An 11,416-nucleotide genomic window follows, 5' to 3' on the forward strand; every position below is an offset into this window, starting at 1 on the left:
CACTAGTAGGAGTGAGAAAAACATCACGGGGTGGTGCTCATTGTATGGGTGTGTGTTACATTACATTCACTATTTGGAGTGAGAAAAACATCACGGGGTGGTGCGCATTGTATGGGTGTGTGTTACATTACATTCACTAGTAGGAGTGAGAAAAACATCACGGGGTGGTGCGCATTGTATGGGTGTGTGTTACATTACCTTCACTAGTAGGAGTGAGAAAAACATCACGGGGTGGTGCGCATTGTATGGGTGTGTGTTACATTACATTCACTACTAGGAGTGAGAAAAACATCACGGGGTGGTGTGTATCGGAGGGTCTGAATTAGGATAGGCAGTGATTGGCAATGTAGGATGGAGAAAAGCACGGCGGGGTGGTCAGCGTGGGGAGGTCAGGGAACATGCAGTGGCAATGTAGGATAGGTTTCTGAAAAACATCGCGGGGTGGTGCGCCTTGTATGGGTGTGTGTTACATTAGATTCACTAGTAGGAGTGAGGAAAACATCACGGGGCGGTGCGCATTGTATGGGTGTGTGTTACATTACATTCACTAACAGGAGTGAGAAAAACATCACGGGGTGGTGCGCATTGTATGGGTGTGTGTTACATTACATTCACTAGTAGGAGTGAGAAAAACCTCACGGGGTGGTGCGCATTGTATGGGTGTGTGTTACATTACATTCACTACTAGGAGTGAGAAAATCATCACGGGGTGTTGTGAATTGGAGGGTCGGAATTAGGATAGGCAGTGAGTGGCAATGTAGGATGGAGAAAAGCACCGCGGGGTGGTCAGCATGGGGAGGTCAGGGAACATGCAGTGGCAATGTAGGATAGGTTTCTGAAAAACATCGCGGGGTGGTGCGCATTGTATGGGTGTGTGTTACGTTAGATTCACTAGTAGGAGTGAGAAAAACATCACGGGGTGGTGCGCATTGTATGGATGTGTGTTACATTACATTCACTAGTAGGAGTGAGAAAAACATCATGGGGTGGTGTGAATCGGAGGGTCTGAATTAGGATAGGCAGTGAGTGGCAATGTAGGATGGAGAAAAGCACCGCGGGGTGGTCAGCATGGGGAGGTCAGGGAACATGCAGTGGCAATGTAGGATAGGTTTCTGAAAAACATCGCGGGGTGGTGCGCATTGTATGGGTGTGTGTTACATTAGATTCACTAATAGGAGTGAGAAAAACATCACGGGGTGGTGCGCATTGTATGGCTGTGTGTTACATTACATTCACTAGTAGGAGTGAGGAAAACATCACGGGGTGGTGCACATTGTATGGGTGTGTGTTACATTACATTCACTACTAGGAGTGAGAAAAACATCACGGGGTGGTGTGAATCGGATGGTCTGAATTAGGATAGGCAGTGAGTGGCAATGTAGGATGGAGAAAAGCACGGCGGGGTGGTCAGCGTGGGGAGGTCAGTGAACATGCAGTGGGAATGTAGGATAGGTTTCTGAAAAGCATCGCGGTTTGGTGCGCCTTGTATGGGTGTGTGTTACATTAGATTCACTAGTAGGAGTGAGGAAAACATCACTGGGTGGTGCGCATTGTATGGGTGTGTGTTACATTACATTCACTAGTAGGAGTGAGAAAAACATCACGGGGTGGTGCGCATTGTATGGGTGTGTGTTACATTACATTCACTAGTAGGAGTGAGAAAAACATCACGGGGTGGTGCGCATTGTATGGGTGTGTGTTACATTACATTCACTACTTGGAATGAGAAAAAAATCACGTTGTGGTGTGAATTGGAGGGTCTGAATTAGGATAGGCAGTGAGTGGCAATGTAGGATGGAGAAAAGCACCGCGGTGTGGTCAGCATGGGGAGGTCAGGGAACATGCAGTGGCAATGTAGGATAGGTTTCTGAAAAACATCGCGGGGTGGTGCGCATTGCATGGGTGTGTGTTACATTACATTCATTAGTAGGAGTGAGAAAAACATCACGGGGCGGTGTGCATTGTATGGGTGTGTGTTACATTACATTCACTAGTAGGAGTGAGAAAAACATCAGGGGGTGGTGCGCATTGTATGGGTGTGTGTTACGTTACATTCTCTAATAGGAGTGAGAAAAACATCACGGGGTGGTGCGCATTGTATGGGTGTGTGTTACATTACATTCACTAGTAGGAGTGAGAAAAACATCACAGGGTGGTGCGCATTGTATGGGTGTGTGTTACATTACATTCACTACTAGGAGTGAGAGAAACATCACGGGGTGGTGTGAATCGGAGGGTCTGAATTAGGATAGGCAGTGATTGGCAATGTAGGATGGAGAAAAGCACCACGGGGTGGTCAGCATGGGGAGGTAAGAGAACATGCAGTGGCAATTTAGGATACGTTTCTGAAAAACATCGCGGGGTGGTGCGCATTGCATGGGTGTGTGTTACATTACATTCACTAGTAGGAGTGAGAAAAACATCACGGGGCGGTGCGCATTGTATGGGTGTGTGTTACATTACATTCACTAACAGGAGTGAGAAAAACATCACGGGGTGGTGCGCATTGTATGGGTGTGTGTTACATTACATTCACTAGTAGGAGTGAGAAAAACCTCACGGGGTGGTGCGCATTGTATGGGTGTGGGTTACATTACATTCACTACTAGGAGTGAGAAAATCATCACGGGGTGGTGTGAATTGGAGGGTCGGAATTAGGATAGGCAGTGAGTGGCAATGTAGGATGGAGAAAAGCACCGCGGGGTGGTCAGCATGGGGAGGTCAGGGAACATGCAGTGGCAATGTAGGATAGGTTTCTGAAAAACATCGCGGGGTGGTGCGCATTGTATGGGTGTGTGTTACATTAGATTCACTAGTAGGAGTGAGAAAAACATCACGGGGTGGTGCGCATTGTATGGATGTGTGTTACATTACATTCACTAGTAGGAGTGAGAAAAACATCATGGGGTGGTGTGAATCGGAGGGTCTGAATTAGGATAGGCAGTGAGTGGCAATGTAGGATGGAGAAAAGCACCGTGGGGTGGTCAGCATGGGGAGGTCAGGGAACATGCAGTGGCAATGTAGGATAGGTTTCTGAAAAACATCGCGGGGTGGTGCGCATTGTATGGGTGTGTGTTACATTAGATTCACTAGTAGGAGTGAGAAAAACATCACGGGGCGGTGCGCATTGTATGGGTGTGTGTTACATTACATTCACTAATAGGAGTGAGAAAAACATCACGGGGTGGTGCGCATTGTATGGCTGTGTGTTACATTACATTCACTAGTAGTAGTGAGGAAAACATCACGGGGTGGTGCACATTGTATGGGTGTGTGTTACATTACATTCACTACTAGGAGTGAGAAAAACATCACGGGGTGGTGTGAATCAGATGGTCTGAATTAGGATAGGCAGTGAGTGGCAATGTAGGATGGAGAAAAGCACGGCGGGGTGGTCAGCGTGGGGATGTCAGTGAACATGCAGTGGGAATGTAGGATAGGTTTCTGAAAAGCATCGCGGGGTGGTGCGCCTTGTATGGGTGTGTGTTACATTAGATTCACTAGTAGGAGTGAGGAAAACATCACTGGGTGGTGCGCATTGTATGGGTGTGTGTTACATTAGATTCACTAGTAGGAGTGAGAAAAACATCACGGGGTGGTGCTCATTGTATGGGTGTGTGTTACATTACATTCACTATTTGGAGTGAGAAAAACATCACGGGGTGGTGCGCATTGTAAGGGTGTGTGTTACATTACATTCACTAGTAGGAGTGAGAAAAACATCACGGGGTGGTGCGCATTGTATGGGTGTGTGTTACATTACCTTCACTAGTAGGAGTGAGAAAAACATCACGGGGTGGTGCGCATTGTATGGGTGTGTGTTACATTACATTCACTACTAGGAGTGAGAAAAACATCACGGGGTGGTGTGTATCGGAGGGTCTGAATTAGGATAGGCAGTGATTGGCAATGTAGGATGGAGAAAAGCACCGCGGGGTGGTCAGCATGGGGAGGTAAGGGAACATGCAGTGGCAATTTAGGATACGTTTCTGAAAAACATCGCGGTGTGGTGCGCATTGTATGGGTGTGTGTTACATTAGATTCACTAGTAGGAGTGAGAAAAACATCACAGTGTGGTGCGCATTGTATTGGTGTGTGTTACATTACATTCACTAGTAGGAGTGAGAAAAACATCACGGGGCGGTGCGCATTGTATGGGTGTGTGTTACATTACATTCACTAACAGGAGTGAGAAAAACATCACGGAGTGGTGTGAATCGGAGGGTCTGAATTAGGATAGGGAGTGAGTGGCAATGTAGGATGGAGAAAAGCACCGCGGGGTGGTCAGCATGGGGAGGTCAGGAAACATGCAGTGGCAATGTAGGATAGGTTTCTGAAAAACATCGCAGGGTGGTGCGCATTGTATGGGTGTGTGTTACACTAGATTCACTAGTAGGAGTGAGAAAAACATCACGGGGCAGTGCGCATTGTATGGGTGTGTGTTACATTACATTCACTAGTAGGAGTGAGAAAAACATCACGGGGTGGTGCGCATTGTATGGGTGTGTGTTACATTACATTCACTAGTAGGAGTGAGGAAAACATCACAGGGTGGTGCGCATTGTATGGGTGTGTGTTACATTACATTCACTACTAGGAGTGAGAAAAACATCACGGGGTGGTGTGAATCGGATGGTCTGAATTAGGATAGGCAGTGAGTGGCAATGTAGGATGGAGAAAAGCACGGCGGGGTGGTCAGCGTGGGGAGGTCAGGGAACATGCAGTGGCAATGTAGGATAGGTTTCTGAAAAACATCGCGGGGTGGTGCGCCTTGTATGGGTGTGTGTTACATTAGATTCACTAGTAGGAGTGAGGAAAACATCACTGAGTGGTGCGCATTGTATGGGTGTGTGTTACATTACATTCACTAGTAGGAGTGAGAAAAACATCACGGGGTGGTGCGCATTGTATGGGTGTGTGTTACATTACATTCACTAGTAGGAGTGAGAAAAACATCACGGGGTGGTGCGCATTGTATGGGTGTGTATTACATTACATTCACTAGTAGGAGTGAGAAAAACATCACGTGGTGGTGCACATTGTATGGGTGTGTGTTACATTACATTCACTAGTAGGAGTGAGAAAAACATCACGGGGTGGTGCGCATTGTATGGGTGTGTGTTACATTACCTTCACTAGTAGGAGTGAGAAAAACATCACGGGGTGGTGCGCATTGTATGGGTGTGTGTTACATTACATTCACTACTAGGAGTGAGAAAAACATCACGGGGTGGTGTGAATCGGAGGGTCTGAATTAGGATAGGCAGTTATTGGCAATGTAGGATGGAGAAAAGCACCGCGGGGTGGTCAGCATGGGGAGGTAAGGGAACATGCAGTGGCAATTTAGGATACGTTTCTGGAAAACATCGCGGGGTGGTGCGCATTGTATTTGTGTGTGTTACATTACATTCACTAGTAGGAGTGAGAAAAACATCACGGGGCGGTGCGCATTGTATGGGTGTGTGTTACATTACATTCACTAACAGGAGTGAGAAAAACATCACGGGGTGGTGTGAATCAGAGGGTCTGAATTAGGATAGGGAGTGAGTGGCAATGTAGGATGGAGAAAAGCACCGCGGGGTGGTCAGCATGGGGTGGTCAAGGAACATGCAGTGGCAATGTAGGATAGGTTTCTGAAAAACATCGCAGGGTGGTGGGCATTGTATGGGTGTGTGTTACACTAGATTCACTAGTAGGAGTGAGAAAAACATCACGGGGCGGTGCGCATTGTATGGGTGTGTGTTACATTACATTCACTATTAGGAGTGAGAAAAACATCACGGGGTGGTGCGCATTGTATGGGTGTGTGTTACATTACATTCACTAGTAGGAGTGAGGAAATCATCACGGGGTGGTGCGCATTGTATGGGTGTGTGTTACATTACATTCACTACTAGGAGTGAGAAAAGCATCACGGGGTGGTGTGAATCGGATGGTCTGAATTAGGATAGGCAGTGAGTGGCAATGTAGGATGGAGAAAAGCACGGCGGGGTGGTCAGTGTGGGGAGGTCAGGGAACATGCAGTGGCAATGTAGGATAGGTTTCTGAAAAACATCGCGGGGTGGTGCGCCTTGTATGGGTGTGTGTTACGTTACATTCTCTAATAGGAGTGAGAAAAACATCATGGGGTGGTGCGCATTGTATGGGTGTGTGTTACATTACATTCACTAGTAGGAGTGAGAAAAACATCACGGGGTGGTGCGCATTGCATGGGTGTGTGTTACATTACATTCATTAGTAGGAGTGAGAAAAACATCACGGGGCGGTGCGCATTGTATGGGTGTGTGTTACATTATATTCACTAACAGGAGTGAGAAAAACATCACGGGGTGGTGCGCATTGTATGGGTGTGTGTTACATTACATTCACTAGTAGGAGTGAGAAAAACCTCACGGGGTGGTGCGCATTGTATGGGTGTGTGTTACATTACATTCACTAGTAGGAGTGAGAAAAACATCACGGGGTGGTGTGAATCGGAGGGTCTGAATTAGGATAGGCAGTGAGTGACAATGTAGGATGGAGAAAAGCACCGCGGAGTGGTCAGCATGGGGAGGTCAGGGACCATGTAGTGGCAATGTAGTATAGGTTTCTGAAAATCATCGCGGGGTGGTGCGCATTGTATGGGTGTGTGTTACATTGCATTCACTAGTAGGAGTGAGAAAAACATCACGGGGTGGTGCGCATTGTATCGGTGTGTGTTACATTACATTCACAAGTAGGAGTGAGAAAAACATCACAGGGTGGTGCGCATTGTATGGGTCTGTGTTACATTACATTCACTAGTAGGACTGAGAAAAACATCACGGAGTGGTGCGCACTGTATTGGTGTGTGTTACATTACATTCACTACTAGGAATGAGAAAAATATCACGGGGTGATGTGAATTGGAGGGTCTGAATTAGGATAGGCAGTGAGTGGCAATGTAGGATGGAGAAAAGCACCGCGGTGTGGTCAGCTTGGGGAGATCAGGGAACATGCAGTGGCAATGTAGGATAGGTTTCTGAAAAACATCGCGGGGTCTTGCGCATTGTATGGGTCTGTGATACATTAGATTCACTAGTAGGAGTGAGAAAAACATCACGGGGTGGTGCGCATTGTATGGGTGTGTGTTACATTACATTCACTAGTAGGAGTGAGAAAAACATCACGGGTGGTGCGCATTGTATGGGTGTGTGTTACATTACATTCACTAGTAGGAGTGAGAAAAACATCACGGGGCGGTGCGCATTGTATGGGTGTGTGTTACATTACATTCACTAACAGGAGTGAGAAAAACATCACGGGGTGGTGCGCATTGTATGGGTGTGTGTTACATTACATTCACTAGTAGGAGTGAGAAAAACATCACGGGGTGGTGCGCATTGTATGGGTGTGTGTTACATTACATTCACTACTAGGAGTGAGAAAAACATCACGGGGTGGTGTGAATCGGAGGGTCTGAATTAGGATAGGCAGTGATTGGCAATGTAGGATGGAGAAAAGCACCACGGGGTGGTCAGCATGGGGAGGTAAGAGAACATGCAGTGGCAATTTAGGATACGTTTCTGAAAAACATCGCGGGGTGGTGCGCATTGCATGGGTGTGTGTTACATTACATTCACTAGTAGGAGTGAGAAAAACATCACGGGGCGGTGCGCATTGTATGGGTGTGTGTTACATTACATTCACTAACAGGAGTGAGAAAAACATCACGGGGTGGTGCGCATTGTATGGGTGTGTGTTACATTACATTCACTAGTAGGAGTGAGAAAAACCTCACGGGGTGGTGCGCATTGTATGGGTGTGTGTTACATTACATTCACTACTAGGAGTGAGAAAATCATCACGGGGTGGTGTGAATTGGAGAGTCGGAATTAGGATAGGCAGTGAGTGGCAATGTAGGATGGAGAAAAGCACCGCGGGGTGGTCAGCATGGGGAGGTCAGGGAACATGCAGTGGCAATGTAGGATAGGTTTCTGAAAAACATCGCGGGGTGGTGCGCATTGTATGGGTGTGTGTTACATTAGATTCACTAGTAGGAGTGAGAAAAACATCACGGGGTGGTGCGCATTGTATGGATGTGTGTTACATTACATTCACTAGTAGGAGTGAGGAAAACATCACGGGGTGGTGCACATTGTATGGGTGTGTGTTACATTACATTCACTACTAGGAGTGAGAAAAACATCACGGGGTGGTGTGAATCGGATGGTCTGAATTAGGATAGGCAGTGAGTGGCAATGTAGGATGGAGAAAAGCACGGCGGGGTGGTCAGCGTGGGGAGGTCAGTGAACATGCAGTGGGAATGTAGGATAGGTTTCTGAAAAGCATCGCGGGGTGGTGCGCCTTGTATGGGTGTGTGTTACATTAGATTCACTAGTAGGAGTGAGGAAAACATCACTGGGTGGTGCGCATTGTATGGGTGTGTGTTACATTAGATTCACTAGTAGGAGTGAGAAAAACATCACGGGGTGGTGCTCATTGTATGGGTGTGTGTTACATTACATTCACTATTTCGAGTGAGAAAAACATCACGGGGTGGTGCGCATTGTATGGGTGTGTGTTACATTACATTCACTAGTAGGAGTGAGAAAAACATCACGGGGTGGTGCGCATTGTATGGGTGTGTGTTACATTACCTTCACTAGTAGGAGTGAGAAAAACATCACGGGGTGGTGCGCATTGTATGGGTGTGTGTTACATTACATTCACTACTAGGAGTGAGAAAAACATCACGGGGTGGTGTGTATCGGAGGGTCTGAATTAGGATAGGCAGTGATTGGCAATGTAGGATGGAGAAAAGCACCGCGGGGTGGTCAGCATGGGGAGGTAAGGGAACATGCAGTGGCAATTTAGGATACGTTTCTGAAAAACATCACGGTGTGGTGCGCATTGTATGGGTGTGTGTTACATTAGATTCACTAGTAGGAGTGAGAAAAACATCACAGTGTGGTGCGCATTGTATTGGTGTGTGTTACATTACATTCACTAGTAGGAGTGAGAAAAACATCACGGGGCGGTGCGCATTGTATGGGTGTGTGTTACATTACATTCACTAACAGGAGTGAGAAAAACATCACGGAGTGGTGTGAATCGGAGGGTCTGAATTAGGATAGGGAGTGAGTGGCAATGTAGGATGGAGAAAAGCACCGCGGGGTGGTCAGCATGGGGAGGTCAGGGAACATGCAGTGGCAATGTAGGATAGGTTTCTGAAAAACATCGCAGGGTGGTGCGCATTGTATGGGTGTGTGTTACACTAGATTCACTAGTAGGAGTGAGAAAAACATCACGGGGCAGTGCGCATTGTATGGGTGTGTGTTACATTACATTCACTAGTAGGAGTGAGAAAAACATCACGGGGTGGTGCGCATTGTATGGGTGTGTGTTACATTACATTCACTAGTAGGAGTGAGGAAAACATCACAGGGTGGTGCGCATTGTATGGGTGTGTGTTACATTACATTCACTACTAGGAGTGAGAAAAACATCACGGGGTGGTGTGAATCAGATGGTCTGAATTAGGATAGGCAGTGAGTGGCAATGTAGGATGGAGAAAAGCACGGCGGGGTGGTCAGCGTGGGGAGGTCAGGGAACATGCAGTGGCAATGTAGGATAGGTTTCTGAAAAACATCGCGGGGTGGTGCGCCTTGTATGGGTGTGTGTTACATTAGATTCACTAGTAGGAGTGAGGAAAACATCACTGAGTGGTGCGCATTGTATGGGTGTGTGTTACATTACATTCACTAGTAGGAGTGAGAAAAACATCACGGGGTGGTGCGCATTGTATGGGTGTGTGTTACATTACATTCACTAGTAGGAGTGAGAAAAACATCACGGGGTGGTGCGCATTGTATGGGTGTGTATTACATTACATTCACTAGTAGGAGTGAGAAAAACATCACGTGGTGGTGCACATTGTATGGGTGTGTGTTACATTACATTCACTAGTAGGAGTGAGAAAAACATCACGGGGTGGTGCGCATTGTATGGGTGTGTGTTACATTACCTTCACTAGTAGGAGTGAGAAAAACATCACGGGGTGGTGCGCATTGTATGGGTGTGTGTTACATTACATTCACTACTAGGAGTGAGAAAAACATCACGGGGTGGTGTGAATCGGAGGGTCTGAATTAGGATAGGCAGTTATTGGCAATGTAGGATGGAGAAAAGCACCGCGGGGTGGTCAGCATGGGGAGGTAAGGGAACATGCAGTGGCAATTTAGGATACGTTTCTGGAAAACATCGCGGGGTGGTGCGCATTGTATTTGTGTGTGTTACATTACATTCACTAGTAGGAGTGAGAAAAACATCACGGGGCGGTGCGCATTGTATGGGTGTGTGTTACATTACATTCACTAACAGGAGTGAGAAAAACATCACGGGGTGGTGTGAATCAGAGGGTCTGAATTAGGATAGGGAGTGAGTGGCAATGTAGGATGGAGAAAAGCACCGCGGGGTGGTCAGCATGGGGTGGTCAAGGAACATGCAGTGGCAATGTAGGATAGGTTTCTGAAAAACATCGCAGGGTGGTGGGCATTGTATGGGTGTGTGTTACACTAGATTCACTAGTAGGAGTGAGAAAAACATCACGGGGCGGTGCGCATTGTATGGGTGTGTGTTACATTACATTCACTAGTAGGAGTGAGAAAAACATCACGGGGTGGTGCGCATTGTATGGGTGTGTGTTACATTACATTCACTAGTAGGAGTGAGGAAATCATCACGGGGTGGTGCGCATTGTATGGGTGTGTGTTACATTACATTCACTACTAGGAGTGAGAAAAGCATCACGGGGTGGTGTGAATCGGATGGTCTGAATTAGGATAGGCAGTGAGTGGCAATGTAGGATGGAGAAAAGCACGGCGGGGTGGTCAGTGTGGGGAGGTCAGGGAACATGCAGTGGCAATGTAGGATAGGTTTCTGAAAAACATCGCGGGGTGGTGCGCCTTGTATGGGTGTGTGTTACGTTACATTCTCTAATAGGAGTGAGAAAAACATCATGGGGTGGTGCGCATTGTATGGGTGTGTGTTACATTACATTCACTAGTAGGAGTGAGAAAAACATCACGGGGTGGTGCGCATTGCATGGGTGTGTGTTACATTACATTCACTAGTAGGAGTGAGAAAAACATCACGGGGCGGTGCGCATTGTATGGGTGTGTGTTACATTATATTCACTAACAGGAGTGAGAAAAACATCACGGGGTGGTGCGCATTGTATGGGTGTGTGTTACATTACATTCACTAGTAGGAGTGAGAAAAACCTCACGGGGTGGTGCGCATTGTATGGGTGTGTGTTACATTACATTCACTAGTAGGAGTGAGAAAAACATCACGGGGTGGTGTGAATCGGAGGGTCTGAATTAGGATAGGCAGTGAGTGACAATGTAGGATGGAGAAAAGCACCGCGGAGTGGTCAGCATGGGGAGGTCAGGGA

This window comes from Cavia porcellus, unplaced genomic scaffold, assembly GCF_034190915.1.
Source record: "Cavia porcellus strain 051 isolate PalLab524CR breed Dunkin Hartley unplaced genomic scaffold, mCavPor4.1 scaffold_58, whole genome shotgun sequence".
NCBI classification, from domain to species: domain Eukaryota; kingdom Metazoa; phylum Chordata; class Mammalia; order Rodentia; family Caviidae; genus Cavia; species Cavia porcellus.